Genomic DNA, 24375 nt, shown 5'->3' on the forward strand with positions numbered 1-24375 from the left:
TTGTTTGTTTTGTTTTGTTTTAAAACACGCACAGACACCAAAGTGTACTTCCCACTCATGCCCTCCCAGATTGGAAAAAGAAAAATATCAACACAAAGTGAATGCTTCAAAGCCTCAATTCAATATTTATTGAGCAAGGCATGTGCTATAAAGTGGGACTACAGAGATAAATACTCTGTTCTTATGGTATTCAGTCTATTATAAGCAGACAAAGGTGAGCAAATAATTATAACACAGTGTGATAAGTGCAACAACAAAAGATGTACAAAGTACAGACGGAGTTGATTTATTATGGAGTCAGATAATCTATTTGCCAGGCTATCTTTCTTTCTATTCTCATTTATTCTTGACAACAAACCTGAGCTGAGTACTAATATCCCAATTTTAACAAGGAACTCGACTTCAGAAAGGTTAGGAATAGCTCACAGTACTCTACGCATTCTGTTTGGTGTTATAAATTCATTACCTCATTTAATCCTTAAAACAACCCTAAGAACTAGGTATTATTAGTACTTCTGTGCTATAGATGAGAAAACTGAGATTCAGGGAGGTTAAGCAATTTGCTCAAGGTTACACTAAACTGAGAATTAAATCCACTTCTGCCTGATGCTAAAGCTGTCTTCCACTAGACATATTGCTTCATCTATCTTTAATCATTCTTCAGTCTAATTCAATGCTTCAATTTTTACACTCTGCATTTCCAGTGACCAGCAGTAGCAGTCTCCTGCATGGACAGGTACAATATATATTTGCTGAACATACTGCTGTTTCTATGTTTTAGACCTAAGGGAAGGCTAACAGGGGAGAAATCCCAGCCAAGAGAAACCCCAACACAAGAAGACTTCTCAAAAACTCTTTTCTCTCCAGGTTTTTCCAAGGGGCGGGGCGGGGAGAGCCTCCAATGCTGCAGGAGACTAGCCCAAGGGAGAGATGCAAAGAAATCTTTTCACCAACGAGATGGAAAGGCAAGGCTACCACGATCTGGTTACAGCAATGCAGAGATCACGCACTACGTACTGCAGCAAATCAGGTGCGACAGCTGAGAGCTATCAAGCCACATAAGGCTGCAAAAAAAAAAAAAAAACGAACTAGAAGCACTTAGATCCTAAAAATGCCTCTAAACAACTGCAGGAAACTGACACAGGACAAAAGAGTACGATTCAGTGGAAGCAGCTCAAGAGTTAAATCCATGAAACAACTCACAGGACAGCAACGGCTCCTACTGACAGCTCACATCTCCCACTCATTCTACCCTTTTCCCACACAGAAAAGGTAAGCTGTTTTCTAAGTCCCCAGCGAATCTGATACTCTTACAAACGCTGTTTCTCAGCTTGCTGGATGGCTAGACTAGGACACAGGAATGCCGCAGCAACATCCTCCCCACCTCCCCTCCAACAGCAGAAGAGAATCAAGGACCAGAAGAAATGAGTGGCTGGGAATGATACTCCTTCTCATTCCAGACACGACAGGTTTGTCCTCCTTATACAAGAGAGATGACTATTATGACACTCATCCCAAATCATTTTCTTTTTCTCTTTCAGACTGGGGTTAAACAATCTTTTAAATCTTATTCCATTTAATTTTGTTCTGGTGTCCTTAGACAAGTTCCTTCACGGATTTCTCATTTGTAAAAGGGAACTAAATATGCTAGACTCCAGACCCCACCTCTCATAGGAATGCTGTTTGAAAGAAATGTTCTTTAAAGTCCTTGGAGGGAGGGAGGGAGGTAAAAGGGGTGATCAGGCACATGTGTATGGTGATAGATTGTAATTAGTCTTTGGGTGGTGAACAAGATGTAATCTACACAGAAACTGAAATATAATGATGTACACCCGAAATTTATATAATGTTATAAACCAGTGTTACCACAATAAAAATATAAAAAAAAAAAAAGACACCAGAGCAGTCGCCCCTCCCCCATGTGTTGACACAGCAAGAAGGCAACCCTCTGCAAGCCAGGAAGAGAACTCCCATCAGAAGCCAACCATACTGGCACCCTGGTCCCGGACTTCCAGCCTCCAGAACTGTAAGAAAATACATTTCTGTTGTTTAAACCACAAAAAAAAAAAAAATTTCCTTCCTTATTTATTTATTTTTTTAGGAAGATTAGCCCTGGGCTCACATCTGTGCCAATCTTCTTCTACTTTATATGGGACGCCGCCACAGCATGGCTTAACAAGTGGTGTGTAGGTCTGCACCCAAAATCCAAACCCGCGAACCCTGGGCCAGTGAAGCGGAGTGCATGAACTTAACTGCTACACCCCTGGGACGGTCCTTTCCTTCCTTTTTAAGGCTGAATAATATTCCATTCACACAGATGTACCACATTTTGTTTATCCATTCATCACACATGCCAGTTTTATTCATTCATTCATTCACTCAATAAATTTTACTGGTTGCCTACTATGTACCTGGACAATAGGTGCAAATAAAAATGACAAAATTCCCTGTCAAAAAATAAAAAAATAAAGTACTTGGAAAAGTTAAAAACACAATATAATAACAACAGCTAACATTTATTGTATGTTTCCTTCGTGTGATTCTGAGCCCTCTGCATGAACTTATTTCTCAAAACAACGCTAGGAGGCAGATACTACTAACCCCATTTTTCAGATGAGTAAACTGAGGCACAGAGGTAGAGTTCCTTTCCCAAGTTTACACACATATCATATGGTAGAGCTGGAATTCAAACCCAGGCCATACCAGTCAATAAATGTGAGTGTATATTACTAAATAACGTAATGTGTAATGAAAATTATCTTAGAATATACAGCACATGGCTTAAGGAAGCAAACATAATAACCCAAACATTCAACAAATATTTGAATTCCACTTTGTTCCCACCACCATATACCATCACCTGCATGCATTCTGAGATTAACATGTGACAGATACATGTATGTAGAACACAGACTCTGGAATCACACAGACCTCGTCACACAATATGTCACTTAGTGGCAGGATGGGCAAGTTACTTAACTGTGTCTTAGTGTCCTCATATGTAAAACAGGGATAATACCTACCCCGTAGAACTGTTCAAGGGCTAAATGCATTATAAACTCTCTTCTATAAAGAACAGTAGCTAGCATAGAATAAGTGCTGAGCAAAATATCATTAGCTACTATTGTCAATATTATTATTTCACTCTGCCATTTTACCTATTTCTCATGTAGACAAACACCTAAAAATTTTCCCTCAAAGCTGTTATACAATCTTGAAACGGGCATATGTATTAGATTTCACAATTCAGCATCTCCTCCCTTTGGTAGTATTTTCTAGTAAATTTATAATCCATGTAACACTGTTGCTGATGTGAGCATCTATTCTACCATTCTGAATTTTCAGCCACATTGTATTTCTTATGTCAAATGACATACTGTAAACACTTATCTCAACACAAATTGTCACAGACTCTTCTCTCTTAATACAAATTGTCCCATTTCTGATTAATTGATAAGTTGACTTTGAGAGTCACTGTGAATGGCTTTTCATCAAAACACCTCAAATTAAAATGGTAGTATCTTCTTAGAAATTATTTACCTCACCTTCTCATTTGACAAACCTGAAGCTCAAAGAATAAAGCGACTTGCTCAAGTTTATGAACCAGATAACGACAAAGACTGAACCAGAAACTCCAGACTCAGTTCAAAGTCCTTTGTCATCTCTCTGGGCTGAATAATTCCACTTCCTGTCAGGGAAGGTGATAAACATCTGAGGACAGAGAATGACTCAAATCTCTAAGGATCAAAAAAATTTCAGGATGCAAGGCTTCAGTGATTATTTAACGGAGCAAAACAAAACAACAAAAAAAGTGGCATTACTCAGTACTGTTTCCTTCTCGAAAAATCATGTCATCTCAAAAATCTGCTCTACTAAATTTGTATTAGCCTAACCCACATTTGCTCATGCTACTTCTTCCTAGCTATCTCTGCAACTTTCTGAAACTGTCTTGGCAAATTCAGGTCAAAATCCTAATAACAAACTCCACAGAACTGTCACAGTGCAGTGTTATTATAGCAAATACTCCTGAAAATAAGAGGGGCTTGGAAATTCTATTATACCTGAAATTCCCAGGGTAATTATTTTTGCTGTAATAGCATCTGATCTGTTTTATCAGAAATAGCTTTCCATGAAAATCATACTAAAATAAGAGAGAAGAAGAACACTACTGTTTTTTATTAAAGCCACTGACATTTTAGTGGCCTTTTCTCATTAAGGCCACTAACTGATATTCATTAAACTTTCCCAAATTTTTTGGAGCGTTTCAAATCTCACACAAGTTTACCAAAGAACTCAATTCATATCACTCTTTCCAAAAGTCTGCTTTAAAACAGACCCGTCTGTTTTTATATACTATAGTATCTAACCAGGGTCAAGACCAGAAGTGGGCAATCTATTTTACACACAAGCCACAGCAGGATCAGAGAGAGAGGAAGAGAGAAAACAGGAAGACTGGCAAGTCAAATCAATTATTTACTTACAAGTCCACAGGGTACAGAGCACTATAAGATGCACAGTGCCAACCCGCTCCACCCCTTCTCTGCTAGTCAGTACAGGCCACAAGAGGAACACCAGAGTCCAACAACCAGCCAAGTGCCGGGCAAAACGGCCTTACCAGGCTAGACGGGGCCAAACACACATTTCTAACTCCTAGTCAAAGAACAGAAGCTCAGGGAGGAAGACGATCAATAGTTTAAAGACTGCAGAGAGATTAAGAAAGACAAAGGCGATGAAAAATGCCCGAATACACAGACATTGGGTCTTTTGAAAGGGCATTTACCGTACAGTGTTGAGGACAGAAACCAGACAGGAAAAGTTTAAGGAATGAGTGAGTATAAAAGGAAAAGCTGCACACGAATGCTCTTTTTTTTGTTTTTTAAATGTTTGAAAGTAAAAGAAAAAAAAAAGAGGCAATAACTCTGATAGAGGGCCGGCCCCGCGGCTTAGCAGTTAAGTGCGCGCGCTCCGCTGCTGGCGGCCCGGGTTAGGATCCCGGGCGCGCACCGACGCACCGCTTCTCCGGCCATGCTGAGGCCGCGTCCCACATACAGCAACTAGAAGGGTGTGCAGCTATGACATACAACTATCTACTGGGGCTTTGGGGGAAAAAATAAATAAATAAATAAAATTATTAACTCTGATAGAAAGGCAGAGGGATTTTAGTTATTTGTTTCAGGATAGAAAAGACCTCAGTGTATTTATAATCTGAAAGGAAGGACTCAATAAAGAGTGAAACTAAAGATGCAAGAGAGAAAGATAATAATTGACAAGAGTGAGGTACTAGACAAAGCGGATACTAGGAAATGGGATGGAGCAGAAAAGTGATCCAGTGGATCCTGAAAGTCACTGGACAAACGCAATGAAAATGGAGAGAGTAGATGGTAGGGACTTGGAAAAATTAGAAGCCACAGAATGGCAAAACAATAATCCAAAAGCAACAGTGAAGGACCAGAAATACACTGATTGCTCCCTACTATCCAAGGAGTCGCAGAGTATTTAACCAGCAAAAATAGAAATAATAGTATTCATTAGAGAAAAAGTCTTGTCTTCAGTCATGGGTTAGGAGACGGAGGAAACGTTTGGGAGAAAAGATGAAGAACGTAGGACCTCGCTCACAAACGCGCACAGGTCCTACCAGACCCAGAAGCAGCAGCTGGTGAAGGAACATCAGGAATGAGGTAGTACAGGCTGGAGCTGAGCTTTACAACATTGAGGCGACAGCAGCAGACAGAACTTTGTATTACCTATCAACGGCAAACAGGAAGAAGAGCGAGCTAAAGAACTTTATGGCTGCGAATGATGGGGGGATGAAGAGAGGGACATACCAACCAAGTGCTGGGTACCACTGACAGCGAGTCTCCAGCACTAACTACATTTTCAAGATGAGTGATCTTCAAACCCACTTTCCCAGGAGCTGGACCCTGAAACTTCCTTTTATTTCATCTGCCAAGACTAGCAATTTGCTGAACTGTATCAACAGTTTGTTTGTTTGTTTTCTGAATTGGACCTTTGTTTTTAATAAGGATTTGCTGAGAGCTCTACAAAAGGATATGAGCGACATTATCCAACAGTTAAGTGAATGTCACTGACTAGAACTAGGGCTACAGATCACACTTGGTCTTCTAAGCCCCCACCCCTTGCACATGCAGACAGGATGGAAAAGGACAGATAACACCAGTTACTATTTGGGTAGCACTTCACTGATCTGAATTATTGCCTAATCAATTATCTCAACTAATTCACTCTTTATTCCTATTTTTATGACGTCTAATCCAAGGATAGAGTAGTAGAAAGAACACAGGCTTTGTATCAGTGATCTAGAATTCTAACTCCACCAGTTCCCCCAAGACATTTCTTAAACCCCTCTGAGCTTCAGTTTCCTCATCTGTAAAGTAGGAATCACAGTACCTATTTCATGAGGTAGTTCTAAAGATTAAAGAATTAATACACGTCAGGTACCTGCTACACAGTAGATGCTCAAGAAATGGTGGATGATGCATTCTGCTATAACATGCTGCAATGACAAGACTGGAGGACAGATATTTTAACTAATATCATTATAAATTAAAACATCCAAGGTGAACCAGTTTATTGCTACACTGCTGTTAATATACATAGGACAAATTCTGTTAAACAAAAAATCCTGAAGTAACAAATGCATTCCAAAAATTCCTCTGCACTTGACAATCCAACTAATGATGCTGTTATTTATTAAGGTACCATTTCCATAACTAAGAACTTATACAGTGGTTAGTAGTTTGAAATGTACTTTTTTTTTTTCCCAAATGAATAGTACTTCCAAAATAAAAGAAACTTTCTAACTTCCAGTTCAATCCCAGGGCAATTTTAGAGACTCTCAACATATCTCAACTAAATGCAGTTGCAGAAGCACCTGGATGTAGACTGAAGTAGTTAGCAGAGAATTTGAAGCAAAAGGCTATGTCTTGCCCCCTCTCCCAACTTCAAGCTAACTAATATCACAAACGCTCCTCAATTTTACTAATCTCATGATCTTTGAGTTATCTTTCTTTCTTTCTCCACATCATCAAGCACTATCTCTTCCTTCTTCAAAACTTCTCTCCAATATATTCCTTTTTTTTTTTTTAACTCCCTAAAGTCAAGTCCCAATAGTGTTCACACCTGAATTTCTATAAAAATCCTTAACTGGCCTCCTTTCCAATAATCTACATAATACCTCCTGACTAATCAGCCTATAATTCCAAGTTTATCAAGTCACTGCCCTACTTACAAACCTTCAATGGTTCCCAGGGTTGGCAAGATCAAGTCCAAATTCCTCAGTATAACTTTCAAGACTGTTCATAATCTGACTGAGCATTACCTCACTAATCTTATCTCCTCCTCATCCATAATCTAAACTCTGTTATTGGACCAGACAAGTATTCTCAGATCCAATCAATAATAGAAGTTTACTCCAATCTCAGTATCTTTTTTTTGTGTGTGTGAGGAAGATGAGCCCTGAGCTAACATCTGTTGCCAATCCTCCTCTTTTTGCTGAGGAAGATTGGCCCTGGGCTAACATCCGTGCCCATCTTCCTCTACTTTATATGGGAGGCTGTCACAGCATGGCTTGATGAGAGGCGCGTCGGTGCGCGCCCGGGATCAGAACCTGCGAACCCCGGGCCAACAAAGCAGAGCACGCGAACCTAACCACTGCGCCACCGGGCTGGCCCCCAATCTCAGTATCTTTGCTCTTGCTTTGCCCTGGCCTGGAAAATCATCTCCTTCCTTTCTGCCTATTCAAATCCCATCCACCCATCTTACTGTAAAACTAGTCTAACTGCCTCTGCGAAGCCCTCAGACCACCTCAGCCCACACCAGCCTCAGTAAACTATAACCTGTCAGTTTGACGAAAGCTAGCCGCATGACAACAGACCTCCTGGAGCGGTCACCACTGTACCATAGGTTCCATGGCTTTTTCACCAAAGAACACCGAGGTAAATTTTTCATAAGGCTGAATTATTCAATATAAAAAACTCCTTTCATCTGAGATGATGCCCTTTTGCTTATCTGTTTTAAAATGTTCCACCACTGGGCCGGCCCAGTGGTTAAGTGCGTGCGCTCCGCTGTGGCGGCCAGGGGTTCGGATCCGGGCGCACACCGACGCACTGCTTGTCCGGCCATGCCGTGGCGGCGTCCCACATAAAGTGGAGGAAGATGGGCATGGATGTTAGCCCAGGGCCAGTCTTCCTCAGCAAAAAGAGGAGGATTGGCGACAGACGTTAGCTCAGGGCTAATCTTCCTCACAAAAAAAATAATAATAATAAGTTCTATCTTTGATAAAATGGTGATATTAGATGAGAAGGTTGTTTTTCATTTTCATGTCCTTACTTGGAAAACAAAAAGCTCTTTTGAAATATGACTGATTTACGAAACCCAAGCTCTGGAACCACTAGTCTACATCCTCCATTTTGGCATTTATATACGGTCCAATATTGTTACAGAACTTGTTTCAAAAACTAGGTACTGTCTCCCCAATTAGAATTTTAAATTCCTTAAGAACAAGGACTATACACTGCATTTCTTTTGTCTTTTGTTTTCTCCACATTAATTAGCCCTGGGTTAAATATAAAACAAGTACTGTAAAGTGAATAGAACTAACAAAACTCTTGGCTTTTAAATTTGATGTAAAACTGACCAAAAATGTAACTGAAGCCAGTGTTCCTTCTCTCCTCTCCAATTCCCTTCCCTAAAGAGTCTCTGCATCCTTCCAGACTGCACCCACTTAATGAATAGCCACCTACCTCCCAATGTTTCTGCTCGAATCCCACCCCTCTTGCCTCTCATTAAGATCGGAAATTTTATCCCTCAGTTACCTTATTATTCCTCCACACTCCATTAACTGCCTCACTATCCACCATCTATTTCTCCTTCATACTTCTTTAAGATGCTGATAGTCTCTTTCAAGCTGCCTTGGAATCTAGTCTTAAAAGTCTAACATAATCATCAGTCCTCAAGATATTACAAAAAAAATCTTAGCATATGTTGGAAAGTATATAATTTTACCAAATTATACTAAGAATATCTCCCATTGCACTCCAGCACAGCTGTGGCAGAAAGCATAAAAACTGGTATTCCTGATATAAACCTACCAGGAAACTTTGTTACACAAACAGTCTGACTACATTTGTAACATCTTCTGTATTCTCTGTAACAGTCTTCCATTTTAAAGACATTTAATACATCTTTAAGTTTACCAAGATCTAAAAATGGTATTCTTCCTATCCTAAGGAACACAAGCCAATGCTGACCTCCTTTCCTTAGGGAATAATGATCCTAAACGCACATGTTCATAAAATCACCTTGTGTTCTGGTTTGAACAATGTAATAATGTTCAAGAGCAAAGCTCCGGGGGCTGGCCCCGCGGCCGAGTGGTTCAAGTTCCCCGCGCTCTGCTTCAGTGGCCCAGGTTCGCAGGTGCGGATCCCAGGTGCGGGCGTCCCACGTACAAAACAGAGGAAAGACTAGCACGGGTGTTAGCTCAGGGCGAATTTTCCTCAGCAAAAAAAAAAAAAAAAAAAGCACAGAAGAGCAAACTCAGGAGTCAAATCCTAGCTTGGCATTCACCGGCTGTGTTGACTTTGGGCAAACTCATCTCATTTCTTAAAGATTTTTCATCTGTTAAATGGGGATAATAAGAGTATCTACCCCAAAGGGTTGTTGAGAGGCAGATTAAATAAAGATATAAACTGGCACGTAGTCAATAAATGTTAGGTTTTATTATTAGTCCTCAATGACTAAGAATCTTTAGAAAAATTTCAATTATAAGACTTAACATGAGCTGCCTATTCACTGATATTAGATACAAATCATTAAGATGGCCTACATCAGATAAATACCCCCAGGTAATTAGGAAGACAGCACATTTGTGATAAAGCTGTTCCAGGGTTTAAAGGGCCAAAAACTAACTTCATTTATCTTGCTCAGCATTTAGCTTTTCCAGTTAACTCGAAACTGGATAAAACCAGAGATTTCTTTACGTTTAGAAACAGGAAAACGCTGTCAGACCACGGTGGATGATACCACTTTTCTATCTGAACTCTGCAACCTCAGCAGAAAGCCTCTCAGGAGACTAAGAATGTTCTTTTATTTCCTTTTTGTAAAACTTTATTTTTTAGCCAAAAATACACTAATTTTAAAAAGACTGTAAATAAAATCATGTTGATATTAATATAAGATAATGCTTTCAGGGGCCTGCCGGTGGCGCAAGCGGTTAAGTGCACACACTCCGCTGCGGTGGCCCAAGGTTTGCCGGTTCAGATCCCAGGCGCGCACCAACGTACCTCTTGGCAAGCCATGCTGTGGCGGCGTCCCATATAAAGTGGAGGAAGATGGGCACAGATGTTAGCCCAGGGCCAGTCTTCCTCAGCAAAAATAAAGGAGGAGGATTGGCAGATGTTAGCACAGGGCTGATCTTCCTCACAAAAAAAAAAGATAATGCTTTCATTAGAGAATTTCAATTCAATCATAACACAAGTTAAACAAGTTACATTCAAGCAATAATTTTTATTTATAGAAGTTCAAAATGAGTGCTAATATTCAAGTTATCTTGGGAAGCACGACTCTCTTCCAACAATGCTACCAAGGCTCAAAATCTTTTTTTTTTTTTTAAGGAAGACTGGCCCTGAGCTAACATCTGTTGGCAATCTTCCTCCTTTTTTTCTTTTTTCTCCCCAAAGCCCCAGTATATAGTTGTATGTCATAGTTGCAAAGCCCCAGTAGACAGTTGTGTGTCATAGTTGTACATCATTCTAGTTGCTCTATGTGGGTTGCCGCCTCAGCCTGGCTTGATGAGTGGTGCGTAGGTCTGCGCCCAGGATCTGAACTCACGAACCCCGGGGCCACCGAAGTGGAGTGGCGAACTTAACCGCTATGCCACCGGACCAGCCCCTCAAAATCTTTGTGATGCTTCATTTGTAGGATTCTCAAAGACAAGCCTCATACACACAAAAAATCCTAGTTTCTACCTTTTAGAATTATATCTCATTTATGACAAAAACAATGTTGATTACTCACTTCATTCACCAGACTTGCTTATCTCCAAAAGTTAAATATAATTCCCCCAAAATGAAAACTTATCGGGATTAAGAATGTGCAATATGCTCTAAAGACAAATCCAAAAGAAGTAGACCAAATATTTCACACTCTGGAAATTTCATTAAAACAAATATATAACTAATTCCCATTTTGGAAACTTCTGATATTTGTTGTAAAAAATAGTCACACTGGGGCCCGCCGGTAGCATAGCAGCTAAGTGCGCGCGCTCTGCTTCAGCGGCCTGAGGGTTCACACGTTCGGATCCCGGGCGCGCACTGACGCACCGCTTGTCAAGCCATGCTGTGGCGGTGTCCTGTATAAAGTAGAGGAAGATGGGCACGGATGTTAGCCCAGGGCCAGTCTTCCTCAGCAAAAAGAGGAGGAGTGGCATCAGATGTTAGCTCAGAGCTGATCTTCCTCACAAAAAAACACAGTCACATTATCTTATAGATACCCCTCAGAGATGACCATAAAACTACACGGTAACAAAACTGGAAATTTGAAATATCATACCAGATCTATATAAAAGCAGCAAGATGATACTGTGGACAATAACTGAAGTTGTTTAATTTGAACATTTAAACTGTCGTTATTCCCTAACATTTGCTCCCAGAGTGCCTCTGATGGAACAGTGTTTAAATGGTTATTTACAGGGTCTGCCCAGTGGCGCAAGCGGTTAAGTGCGGCACGCTCCCCTTTGGCGGCCCGGGATGGAGAGTTTGGATCCCAGGCGTGCACGGATGCACCGCGTGTCACACCATGCTGTGGCGGTGTCCCACATAAAGTGGAGGAAGATGGGCACGGATGTTAGCCCAGGGACAGCCTTCCTCGGCAAAAAAGAGGAGGATCAGCATCGGATGTTAGCTCAGGGCTGATCTTCCTCACCAAAAAAATAAATAAATAAATGGTTATTTACACATATCCATTCCTCTTAACAATTTACATTTGGTTCACACTAGTTTGAGTAAACCAGAATTCTCCAAAAGAAGGAACTTCCAAGTCGTTGTTTGTCCTTTTGTTGCTATTTTTTTAAAAAAGGATGGATTTGCGGTAAGAGAAGAAGTGATCCTAGCTTAGCTTATCTAACCTAGCACTTCCTAGTCTAATCACCTTGACTGTAACCTATTTACCAGAGACTTCAAAATTTGACTAATGTCCCCCTCCCAAAGATTAAAATCTAGCATGCCAAGATTTCAGCAATTGGCATTCTAAAAAAATCCTAAATCTGACCCTTGACAGCTTTGTGACATGGGACAAGATACTTTGCTTCTCTGTGCCCCAGGCCCTCATCTGTGAAATTGGGCTAAAATAATAAACGATACACTTACTTCATGGGTGTGATGAGGATTAAATGAGATTATGTGTCTGACACATGGTAGGTACTCAATAAATATTAGTTGAATGAATGAATAAATGAATTAATGCATATAAAATGCTTAGGAGAGTGCCTGACAAACAGCTATTATAACTAATAATCACTTGAGATCTGTACCTGGAAAAACCAAAAGTAAATGGCTAACAATATTAATATCACTATCCCAAAACTCCATAACCAGACTTAATATTTTAAAACAATTTTCAAAAATTATAACGGTTCAGGGCCGGCCCCGTGGCTTAGCAGTTAAGTGCGTGCGCTCTGCTGCTGGCGGCCCGGGTTTGGATCCCGGGCGCGCACCGACGCACTGCTTCTCCGCCATGCTGAGGCCGCGTCCCACATACAGCAACTAGAAGGATGTGCAGCTATGACATACAACTATCTACTGGGGCTTTGGGGGAAAAAATAAATAAATTAATTTAAAAAAAAATTATAATGGTTTGAAATATTCTCAATTATCTTACCAAGAGTCTCAATTTTCAGTTGCAGGGTGTCTCTTTAAATGATGAAGAAGGGCTGGCTAGAACATCCAGAAATTCTCTCTCCTTTGTACCAATTATAACCATATAACCAACATTCAGGCTAAGGATGAGCTATTCAAGAAAAATAGATTTACTATAAACATAGAGGAAATCGAACTAGCCACTGAGAAAGTTGCTTCACTTCATCAGAAATTAGTAAAGTTAAAATTAAGCTTTTAAAAATTCTTGATTTTCTTCTAGTTTGCTAGTATATAAAGATGTTATCTGACTTTAGACTAAATCATAAATTATATTAATTTTTAAAACAATAAAAAGAGGGAATTTTTCTTCTATTCTTTGGATAAACAAAAATGCAAGGATAAAACTGAAATAATGACTAACATTTACTATGTACCAGCATTCTGACCTAAGCGCTTTTGTACATGAAATTATTTAATCCTCACAACCACTCTCACCATCTTAAAGATGGAGAAACTGAGGCTTTCTGAGGCTACAGAACTGGAACTGTGTAGCTTTACATAACCTTATAAGGTAAAGTGCTATTTAACCAAAATGGTCAAAGAATGAAAACAAGACACAAATAGATGACTGACTGTCAAAGAACCGAATACAATAAACCACATTTAATAAAGCTTTAGTTGAATAAAATTTAATGATTCAGAAATGTACTCCAAGATCTCATGATGCCTAGAAGTCAGTGTTATGAACAACTCTACTGTGAATATGTAAAGTAGCAGAGATTGGGTTGAATATGTACTAACTTTGTAAACCATTCTGAAAATTACTTTTTGTAATGAATTCCTCATAGTTTATCATTCATCTCGCATTTCAAAAGAAAATTTCTAGTTACTGACACTTACTGGTGGTTTGAAGTCTGGATAAATGTAAATGCATTCTGCCTATACTTTTATTTTGACCTAGTTGGAGTCAAAAAGTGAAAAAGCAAACAGGCTGGTTTCATAAAATATTTCTAAGTTGTTCAAGAAAAAGGTAACAGTGAGAAGATTACGAAAGTTAGCAAAATTACTCCAGTGTCTCTCAGAAACTACCTAAGTACCTCTGCTCCAATGTTTCCATAAAAATAATTAGTAAATTACCCCACAATCTTCTGATATAGTTCCACCAGAAAAGTCAAATGATCGATGTTTTAAAATATGTAGCAGGGGCCGGCCCCGTGGCTTAGCAGTTAAGTATGCGCGCTCCGCTGCTGGCAACCCGGGTTCGGATCCCGGGCGCGCACCGACGCACCGCTTCTCCGGCCATGCTGGGGCCGCGTCCCACATACAGCAACTAGAAGGATGTGCAGCTATGACATACAACTATCTGCTGGGGCTTTGGGGAAAAAAAAAAGGAGGATTAGCAATAGATGTTAGCTCAGAGCCGGTCTTCCTCAGCAAAAAGAGGAGGATTAGCGTGGATGTTAGCTCAGGGCTGATCTTCCTCACAAAAAAAAATAAATAAATAAATAAAATAAAATACATAGTAGAGAACTCTTAGAAAATAGATTTACATTCATCACTCAATTGTGCCAATATGTATATTAGCTTAAATCATCCCAATTACTACTAATTTAAATTTGCATTTAAACTGGCTTAAAGTACATAAAAAATTAGTACATACATTCTTCTGCCTTTAATAAAAGAGGAAGAATAACTACTGAGAGTGCTTACTGGCAAGTCAGAGAAGGTAGCTTTATACAGATTTAATCGGCTTAAAATTTTCACTGTAGACATCAAAATAAAATGTTATTCAACAGGATAATTCAAATGAGGTCCTACCTAGTATCTCATTTCAGTCAATAACTCCAATCCAAGAGCATTAGACAAGCACTGATTAAGCATCTTTCCAGGAAGGAACTGTGCCTAGTGAGTTCTTTGCCAGTGACAGATTCCAAAGGAGGATCTGACTTGTGGCACCAGGACTGGACTGCTGCACCTTCAAACCCTAATGGTCGCTATATCACCTGAAGGAGCTGGGGCACTCCCAGCCTTGGCATTAGAGAAAACACAAAGCAGAATTCTAGTAAAAAGAATCCATGTTAACAAGCCTGAGAAATTAAAATTGCTACCTATACATAAGCATCATGATGATCAATCATCAAAAACTCTACCGAGGGCCTACTATGTGCACAATTCAGTGAAAGGAACTGAGGGGGTACTGGCTAAGATAAACTTAGCTTCTGATCCAATTAGGTAATTAAGATACAAGCTGGTCAAGTTATCCAAGAATATGAGGGGTCTTGGCATTACAAGCTACAAGATTTTTGAGAAAGTAAGACGCTTTTGATCCAACTAGGTAGATAAGATACATGCCAGTGTGACTTACCAAGAACATGAGGGGTATCAGCAATAAATGTCACAAAATTTTAGAGAAAAAAGATTTACTATTGCAAAGTCACGGTAGACTTTAAAGGGGGGACGAAAAAGATCAAATAGTTAAACAGCACAAAAGAAGAATAGGAAAAAAAGATAATGGGAACAAAGGTGCTGAACTGGGAATGTGGTCATTAAATATTTATGAAATACCTACTACATGTCAGTTACTATGTTAGGCACTAGGTATACACTGGTGAACAAAACAGATGAGTTCTCTGCTCTTGTGAAGTCTAGTGGAGAGAGAGATAGTAATCACGCTAGCAGATATATCATTATAATTGTAATAGGTGCTATGAAGGGAGGCAACAGACGCCAGTAATAGGGAATAAGGGGAAAGGACGAGCAAGATAAGATGATGAGGGAAATATCTCTGATACATGAGCTGAGGTTTGAAGGTGGCAGCCAGGCAAAGAGCAGGGGAAAAAGAGTGTTCGAAGAAGAGAGAGCCACACGTACAATGGCCCTGAGGTAGGAAAGAACTTGTTGAGTTTAAAATAGAAGTATAATAATGTACACCTGAAATTTATACAATGTTATAAACCAATGTTACTGCAATAAACAAAAAATTAAAAAGAAATAAATAAATAAAAGAAAGAACTTGTTGAGTTTAAAAATAAAGAAATAAGAAGCTAGTGTGACTGAAGCATGATGGAAAATGAGATAGGCAAAAGATGCAGTTAGAGAGGTAGGCAGGGGTCAGGTTATACAAGGCATTCCAGGCCAGGATACAGAGTTTGAATTTGGAGTTTATTCCAAGCCCCAAAGTAAACCATTAAAAGTTTTCGCACACTCACAAACATACTGTTGAACAAAAGGAGCCAGACCCAAAAGAATATAGGCTGTGTGATTCCATTTTTACGAAACTACACAAACAGGCAGAACTAATCTATGCTGTTAGAAGTCATGATGGGGATACCCTGGGAGATAGAAGGGCAGCAGGAACTGGAAGGGATGAGGAACATGAGGATGAGGAACAGGAACATGAGGATTTCTAGGTACTGGCAATGCTGTTTCTTCATGTGGGTGCTGGTTACATGGGTATATTCAGTTTACAAAAAAATCAAATTGTACTCTTTATGTGTACTTTTCTACATATGTTATTTTCAATAAAAAGTAATAATTTTTAAAGTTTTTATGCAAGTTTTTAACAACATAATAAACACTTTAAAAATATTATTACTCTGTCCAGATAAAATTGGAACAGAGGAGCACATGCCAATAGGGAATGTCTTCATTGACAGATTAACCTGATGGAAGCTTTCAGATACGTATAAAATAGGGGAACGGGTAAGTCGAACAGCCAGTGAATACAAAGTACCACGTTTATAAAGAATAAATGCTGGGTCTGGGAAGGGAGTTGTGCAATAAAAGATGAGCTATAAATTTCTTAGAATGTAAGGAGATATCTCTTAGAAATTATAAGAACAGATGAAAACAGCCATGCCTAGTAAGGTTAGCCATGCTTATGTTTTGGCTCATATTTTAATATGGTATTTTCAACCTCTCCCCCCAGCCACCCCACAACCCCAAAACATCAGAGTATAACGAAATAAAAAGATCCCACACTTTCACATCAATCATATCTGAGCTCAAATCAGTGGTCTGCCCCTCACTAGCTCTAGCAGCACCTGCTCTGAGCTCAGCTCCCTCATGTATAAAATGAGGATAATGACTATCTGATAGCATTATTATTTTCTCCCCATCATCACCCAAATGTTGAGCTGGGAGACTGGTATTTTAATTTAATTATTTCCTAATGGTATATGGAGGTCCAATGGTTGATGAGCTTCCATTCTCAAGATTCTTAGGTGGGAAAGAAGGATTATAAAACAGTCAACATACAGAAACAGAATGGATAAAGAGAAACGAGAAGGAATAAGAGGTAAAAATGAGGCTGCTTCTAGAAGCTCAGTGACAGAAGTTTCAAGCATTTTCTAAGACAGAGACTTGAGCTAAAGCAGACTGGGACAGGTCCAGCGACTTGAGAAATTAGGAGAATGAAAAAATAATCTTATGTCTTCCCAGCAAGACACAATTTCTACCTAATGTATTCCCTTTGTGGAATATTAAACAAGTTAGAGATAAACAGTGAAGATATCCCGTCATAGGTGGAGGGGTAAGGCCTTCTTCAATCATTTTATAGCATCCCCACCCTCAAGAATTACTTAAACAACCATAATGTGTAAAGCACTTCTTAAGTATAGCCAAAGATATTAAGTTTTACATTTCAGGAGCTATTATTTCAAAGAGGAAACAGAAATAAAAGTTCAACTCCTTAATAGATCTTTGCATAATTGATCTTTGGGTAATTTTCCCCCCACAGTGTATCCCCTGTCCTAAAAGTAATGAAAACTGGTTCCTCAAAAATTTATCTTTCCCCTGATCTGACAAGTGTCCCCCTTCCTACCTCTCCCATTCTTCACATGCACCTCACCATTAAATTCCTCAAGTTTCCCTATTTCCTATAGAGTTGGCACATCGACTCTCTAGTATTCAGTCACTCTGATCTCACCAGTATTGAATCTGAACATAGAAACCTCACAACATTCCCAGGAATCATTCCACTAACCAATACCTCAAAGATAAGACGCAGTTTAAACAAACGAAGGTGGCCATGGTGATTACACAACTGTATATATTTGTCAAAGCTCACCAAACTGCACACTTAAAATTGGTGAATTTTATTGTATGTAAATTATACCTCAATAAAGCTGATTTTTAAAAAAGAATGCATGTATCCAGTCATTCAGCAAGTATTTACTGAGCATCTATTATGTGCATCAGTGTTTACACCAAATTTTTAACCCTGACAATCTGAGTCCTACCCGTATGTAATGTGCTTTATCCTTAAGTTGACACTGTTCCAAAAGCCATATTACATGAAAAATGGTTCAGTTTCTGATCATGAATGTCACCTTAATGATGGCCTCTACAGTGGAAGTACCATTAGCTATCCATCATCCTCCATTACATAAATGAAATCTCTGATCACCCAGGTACGCTATATTTGAACACAAACATTTCCATCATAAGAAAAAAATTATTAAGCACCTCCATATAGGACATATCACTACCTCAGCCTCATATGTTTGTCTTTCTTCCAAAAACCGAGAACATCTCAAAAGCATACTGACAACATTGCTGGAAGAAAAGGAGGCAACATTACTGGGGAATAGACTTAATGGACTTATTCTACGATCCACAGTGACCCAGTGGCTGAGTCAAGGCTTAGAAACTAGGCCTCCTGATTCCCAATGCAGTGTGCCTAGCCGAGATAACCGCGGACTTTAGAAACAGACTTGGGTTTGAATTCCAGCTCCACTTCTTACGAGAGCCATGTGACTAAACGTGGGAAAGTCACTTTGCCTTCTGACCCTCAGTTTGCTCATCTGTGAAACACGGATGCCAACTACCACCTCACAGCATTCTTGTGAAGACTATACGAGATATATACCACTTAGCACAATTCCTGGGCACGGAGTAGGCAACTCAACAATATTAGTTCCCTTTCTTGGTCTTAGATTATTTAAGAGTAAGAAAATACCTATTAATCAAGGCTAATTCATAATCCCTATTAGTAATCACAGGACAACAATGAAACCGTATCTGCTGCCTTGTTCATACTCTAATCAATTCCGTTCCCATCCCCCCATTTCCAGTTTTTCAAACTTCAGTTGCTATGTTTAGAAAAGTGATTTAATTTTAGAAACCTGGAAAATTCTTCTGAGTAAATTGAGCAAAACCTTAATCTGCCCCAAGGGGAATTCTGAGCAAAATAATTATTTCTGACGAGAAGAATTTTCTATGGGGGTTATTCAGTTTAACCACACGAATGTTACCAATGCCACAAAGTGACAGAAAGCAATCTGGAACATACTGTACGGATTCTCCAAGGGGAAATCGTCTCCTAAAATCCAAACCCCTTCCTCTCTAATCTGAGGTCGTAAAATCTTCCTGGATGATCTGAATTCCCAGGCTCTGACACCAGTCTAGCTCCTTAGGCCAGAACCGCAGCAGTCTGTAAAAGGCCCTGAACAAACCCCACCTCTCAAAACATCCCCAAAAGGCAGGGAGGTCCAGAGAGCATTTTCTCCTCCATCGACAGATAAGGCACCAGGAGCTCAGAAGCACAATTCTTTCCCCAAGGTCATTCAAGCCAGTGAAGGCGCGACGGAGAATCTGCAAGCCGTCTCTGGCTTTCTGGCGATCACACTGCAGGGGTTTGGGGGTGCCCAGTCTCTTCCCCTCTCCCACCCTCGAGGGTGAGCACTGGTCTCGGCATTTCCGAAACAAGCCGCAACAAGCTCTGCAGTGTTAGCAAAGGGGCTGACGCGATGAAGAAACAGATGCTCCAAAGCGAGCTGGCCTCTCTCGGCTCGCAGAGCCTCCGCCAAGGTTATTCCCAGAAACCGCAGGCACCTCAGAGGGCTCTCCACCGGGCTCCGAACCCCCAGCCCGGCCGCCCCGGGACGCCGGGCGCCCTGCAGGCAGCCCCGGCAGCCAGAGGCCACCGGCCCCAGAAACCGCACTTCATTCCTGCGCTTCGGGAAGCCATGGCTCCTTCCCGGCCGGCAGGGGTGGGGGCGCGCGGGGAGGCGGGCGGCGCGCGCTGCGGAAAGTTCGCCGCGCCGGCGGGGGGCGGCCCCCGGCCCGGCTCGCCCGCGTCCCCCTGCAGATTCCACCATTAATTAGTCCTGAGGACTGTCTACTGGCAACTTAAACAAAGCGAATGCCTCGAATTCCTTCCCGGCCCGGCGGTCTGGCGGCGAGACCAGCAGCGGCCGGGACGCGGGCCGGCGCGCGGGCCGACAGCTGCGGCGGCGGGACCCCTCCCCGGCCGCCCGCGCCCGCAGCCCCGGCCGCAGCCCGTCCCGCACGCCGGCCGGGCGCTCCCAGCCTCCCTCCTCCTCCTCCTCCTCCTCCTCCTCCTCGGGAGCTCCGGGCTCTTCCTGTAAGATCACTTCCTTCCTCCCCGGGTGCCCGCGGGCCCCGCGCAGCCCCCTCCCCGGCGCCCCGGCCCCCCGCCCGCCGCGCCTCTCCCCGCCCCCACCGGGCCCGCGCCCCGCGCCCTCCCCCGGGCCCCCAGGCCCTGGACTCTCCGCCGCCCCCCCGAAAACGGCCCTCGGCTCCCTGCCCCAACACTTCTCCCCAGATTCTCGCTCCCACCAAGAAGTCTCTCCGAACCTTCCCTCCCCCTCCAGAAGAAAAATCTCCAACTCCAAAACATCTCTCAAGGTCTCGCGCCCCCACATCTCCCCTTCCGAGCTCTGCCCCCAACACCCCGCTCAAACTCTCCCCCCACCTCAACTCCACACCCCCCAGCCCTCCCCGGGTGCGCCCGCCGGCTCTGCCCCGGCGCCCCCGGTGCCCCGACCCCTCGGCGGGGCGGGCCGCCCCCTCCGGCCGCCCTCCTCTCCTCTCCTCCCGCCGGCCCGCGCCGCGCTCCCGCCGCCTGCCCGCGGACCCCTCACCTCGGCGGCTCCGACCGCGCTCCCACCCGCGAGGGCTCCGGCGCTCCGCTCCCGGCGGCCGGCGCCTCCTCCGGCTCCCCCGGACTGACAATGAGGGGCGGGCCAGCTGGTGACGTCAGCGGCCTGGGGGCGGGGCCTGCGGGCGGGGCGGGGCTGGCCGCGGCCCCGCCCCTCGGTCCTGTTCCCTCTTCCCAGGACTTGGACTCGGCGGAGTTTCCCAGCTAGGTGCCCAGGGCCTGTACTAGGCATGGTGGGAAATCGCAATGGACGACAAGACGTCCTGCTTTCACGAGTGGCACTCTCGGGGGGGGGGGGGGGGGTCGTGAGAATTAAATGAGATAATCCGTGTAAAGGTGTTTAGCCCAGGGCCTGGTATGGAGTAATCACTCAACAAATACTATTTCTATTACTCAGCAAATGCGGAAAAGGAACTCGGCGTGGTCTCAGGAGGCATGGGTTGCAGTCTCCAGCTCTGCTGTTAATTCATTGTGTGATCCTAGACAAGTCCTTTCCCATCTACGTTCCTCATTTTCACCTTCTTTAAATAGACTAGATGACCTCAAAAGTCTCTCCAATAATTCTATGACATACTTCCTGTGGGCCTACCATGTACAAAGTACCTAGGGCCCAGAGAAGTGGGAGGAGGCCTTTGAAGGGAGCCCAAGACCCACACCCAGCATGGTACAGGACACAGCCAGAGACACTCTCTCCCCGCAAATGCCCTCCCACATTCTGGCACAGAGCTGCATTCACAAGCCAGGACACAGATGCGCTGAGGGCTGCTTCCTCTCTGACTGCAGCAGCATAGCTCGTCTCTTGAGACATCTCTTGTGTAAGCTCCTCATTGCCTGTGGAATAAAGGCCAAAGCCCGGGCCTGGTCCAATCTCTTCCTACCTTTACAGACACACACACACCCACACACACCCACACACACACACACAGTAAAGTTTATCCAAACTTCCCCCAGCACACCCACTGCTTTCCCACGTCTGCCCCTTTGCTCATGCTCTTCCCTTGCTGTCTCATCTCAACTTACATCTCCTCCTAGTTTCCCCCAGCCAGAAGCTGACTCTCTGCTCTGAATACCCCTGGCATTGTGTTTAACTCTCATGTGGCGTGAACACATTTTGATGTATCAAATTGTCCTCTCGTTTGTTTCTTAGCACTTCCTCATTTCCTTGAGGTCAGAACCCACAAGTGTTTGTGGAGCTCAGGTTCCGATGCCAGAAAACACTGGAATCATATGCCCATGTTCTGGCCCATGTTCTGGCCCAAACTGAGCCTCCTTCTCCTCATCTGTAAAATGGGAATATTAACATAGTCCTTGTAGTGTTTGTTTTCATATTACAAAAAAACACTGTGTACAAGCACCAGGCAGTGTTCCACAAACAACGTAGTTGTCATTCTGATTTTCATCATTATTATTATCATCAATATTATTTCTAGCTCCTAACACCACCCAGCACCCCTAGTGATAATCCACCCAATCATTTCATAGTGGAAGACTCTGAGGTCCTGAGAGAGGAAACGGCTCGCTGACAGTGGCCCTGCAGAGCACTGCCACTGGCACAGGAACCAACACTCCAGTATCAAGACCCCAGGTGGATTCTGCAAAGTCACATCTGATGCCCCAGGGTGTCTCTGTCACTCGGCACCCCTCCAAGTTGGGGACGGCTGTGAGTTCTCTTTGCAGCAGGGCTGACCCGTTTCTCCCTCCTGCCTTTTGCCTCTCGCTTTCCTTACAGAGAGACAGATCTGTTTTAAATTGCCCTTGGCATCTCTGCAGTCCTCTAGGAGAGCTGCAGCATGGGCGTTTCCAGAGTGCTAGCCTGTGGGAAGAGGGAAAGGGCTTTGGGGTTCTGATTAATTTCCTGTGCTGCGGACAGACAAATGGCTGTCCTGAAATGCCTGGGCTGGTCCTCTGGGGCCCCTACCAAATTGTGGCTTATTTTTAGAGTAGGAGATTCAAAAATGCCACTTCCCAGGAAAAGTAGGCAAGGCCACAGGATTGCTGCAGGAAAAAAAAGGGGACCTTCTTGGAGTCCCTCCTATGTGCTGATGCTGATTCCAAGCATTGCAAACCTTGGAAGAGAGAACCCAGGACAGACACTGGAAGTTCTGAAGACAGAACTTTCTCCCCAGGACCCAGGACCCCATCAACCATTTATTCATTCATTCATAGCAAAAGCTTTGGCACAGGACAGATCAGGATTCAAATTTCAGCTCCACCACTTACCAGCTGTGTGACCTCGGGCTTTCAAGTCTCTGCACCTCAGTTTCTCATCTGAAAAACGGGAATAATAATAGAACCTATCTCCTACAGTGGCTGTGAGGATTAAATGAAATAACATGTGAGGGCCGGCCCCGTGGCTTGGTGGTTAAGTGCGCGCGCTCCGATGCTGGTAGCCCGGGTTCAGATCCCGGGCACGCGCCGAGGCACCACTTCTCCGTCCATCCTGAGGCCGAGTCCCACATACAGCAACTAGAAGGATGTGCAGCTATGACATATAACTATCTACTGGGGCTTTGGGGGGAAAAAATAAATAAATAAAATCTTAAAAAAAAAAAAAAAAACGAAATAACATGTGAAAGAGCTCAGTTCAGAGCCTGGCACCCAGTTCATGCCAGGATATGGTGGCTGCTGTTACTATCTCAACATGTCCTCTCAGTAAGGCCTCTTGTGTGCTGGCCTCTGGGCCAGAAGCAGGGATGATAGTCCTGAGCTCAAGAATCTCAGCTGGTAAAAAGAAAGGGGCAGATTTTCATGAACAGGCAAGAAAAGGTGTCTACTGGGGATTGTGAGATGAAACGGGTAAGTGTAAGTTGCAGAATTACAGGTGTAATAAGATCCCATAGTTATAACTTATAATATATGCTTAGTGTATGCATAAAAAATATGGAGACTATAGAGAACTAAATAGAAGGCTTTCACCTTTTTTTCTTTCTTTTTGCTTTGCTTTTCTCTGTGTGTGTGTGTGTGTGTGTGTGTGTGTGTGTGTATGTGTAGCAAAAATTTTCAAAAAAGACTCTACTAAACGCTCAGAAGGAAGAAAGGGGATGAAAACACAGCTACAAGACACACCAGCAGTGGGCATCTGAACCAACTGCGTATACAGCCATAGAAAGTTCCACGGGTCCCATCTCATTCTTCATGGCGTTCCAGAGAAAGCCTCAGCGCGGACAATTCTCCCCTTCTCCCCACTCCCCAGCCTTTAACTTGAACTTTCAATGCTATAGTCAAAGGCAAGATTCCTAACAGAACTCCCAGGAACCATGGCAAGGCCAGTAAGAGATTTTTAAGCAGGAAGAATTCTTTTTTGCTCCCTGTCCTGTGCCCCTCCCCCACCTCTCAAAGAACAACTATGTCAGCATCTGTGCCTCCTGTGCCTCAACTCACACTTTCATTTTTCTTCATTACATCTTTCTGCAATTTAATATCTTTAGAAGGAGGATATATTACTTGGTCATCAGAAAAAAGGCAATAAAGATATACATAAAAAGAAAGCTAACCGAGCTAGGGTAGGTTCACTTTTGTTGATTTGCAAACAATAAATTATAACAACGTGGTTGAGGCCAGGGCTAAGTCTCACAGAAATCATAGAAAGTGAGAGTGGGA

At 42.7% G+C, this 24375-nt stretch overlaps 1 protein-coding gene across 2 annotated transcripts in view; it reads right to left on the reverse strand.

Annotated features, from left to right (window-relative positions):
• LUZP1 (leucine zipper protein 1) overlaps positions 1-20831 on the reverse strand; it is an 81754-nt gene extending 60923 nt beyond the window's left edge. For both annotated transcript variants that reach the window (XM_058553186.1, XM_058553188.1), the window contains exon 1: positions 20759-20831. The gene's annotated coding sequence lies outside the window, so the exon portion shown is untranslated. The remainder of the gene's footprint in view (positions 1-20758) is intronic.
• Positions 20832-24375: the final 3544 nt, after the last annotated feature.

This window comes from Diceros bicornis, chromosome 13, assembly GCF_020826845.1.
Source record: "Diceros bicornis minor isolate mBicDic1 chromosome 13, mDicBic1.mat.cur, whole genome shotgun sequence".
Lineage (NCBI taxonomy): Eukaryota > Metazoa > Chordata > Mammalia > Perissodactyla > Rhinocerotidae > Diceros > Diceros bicornis.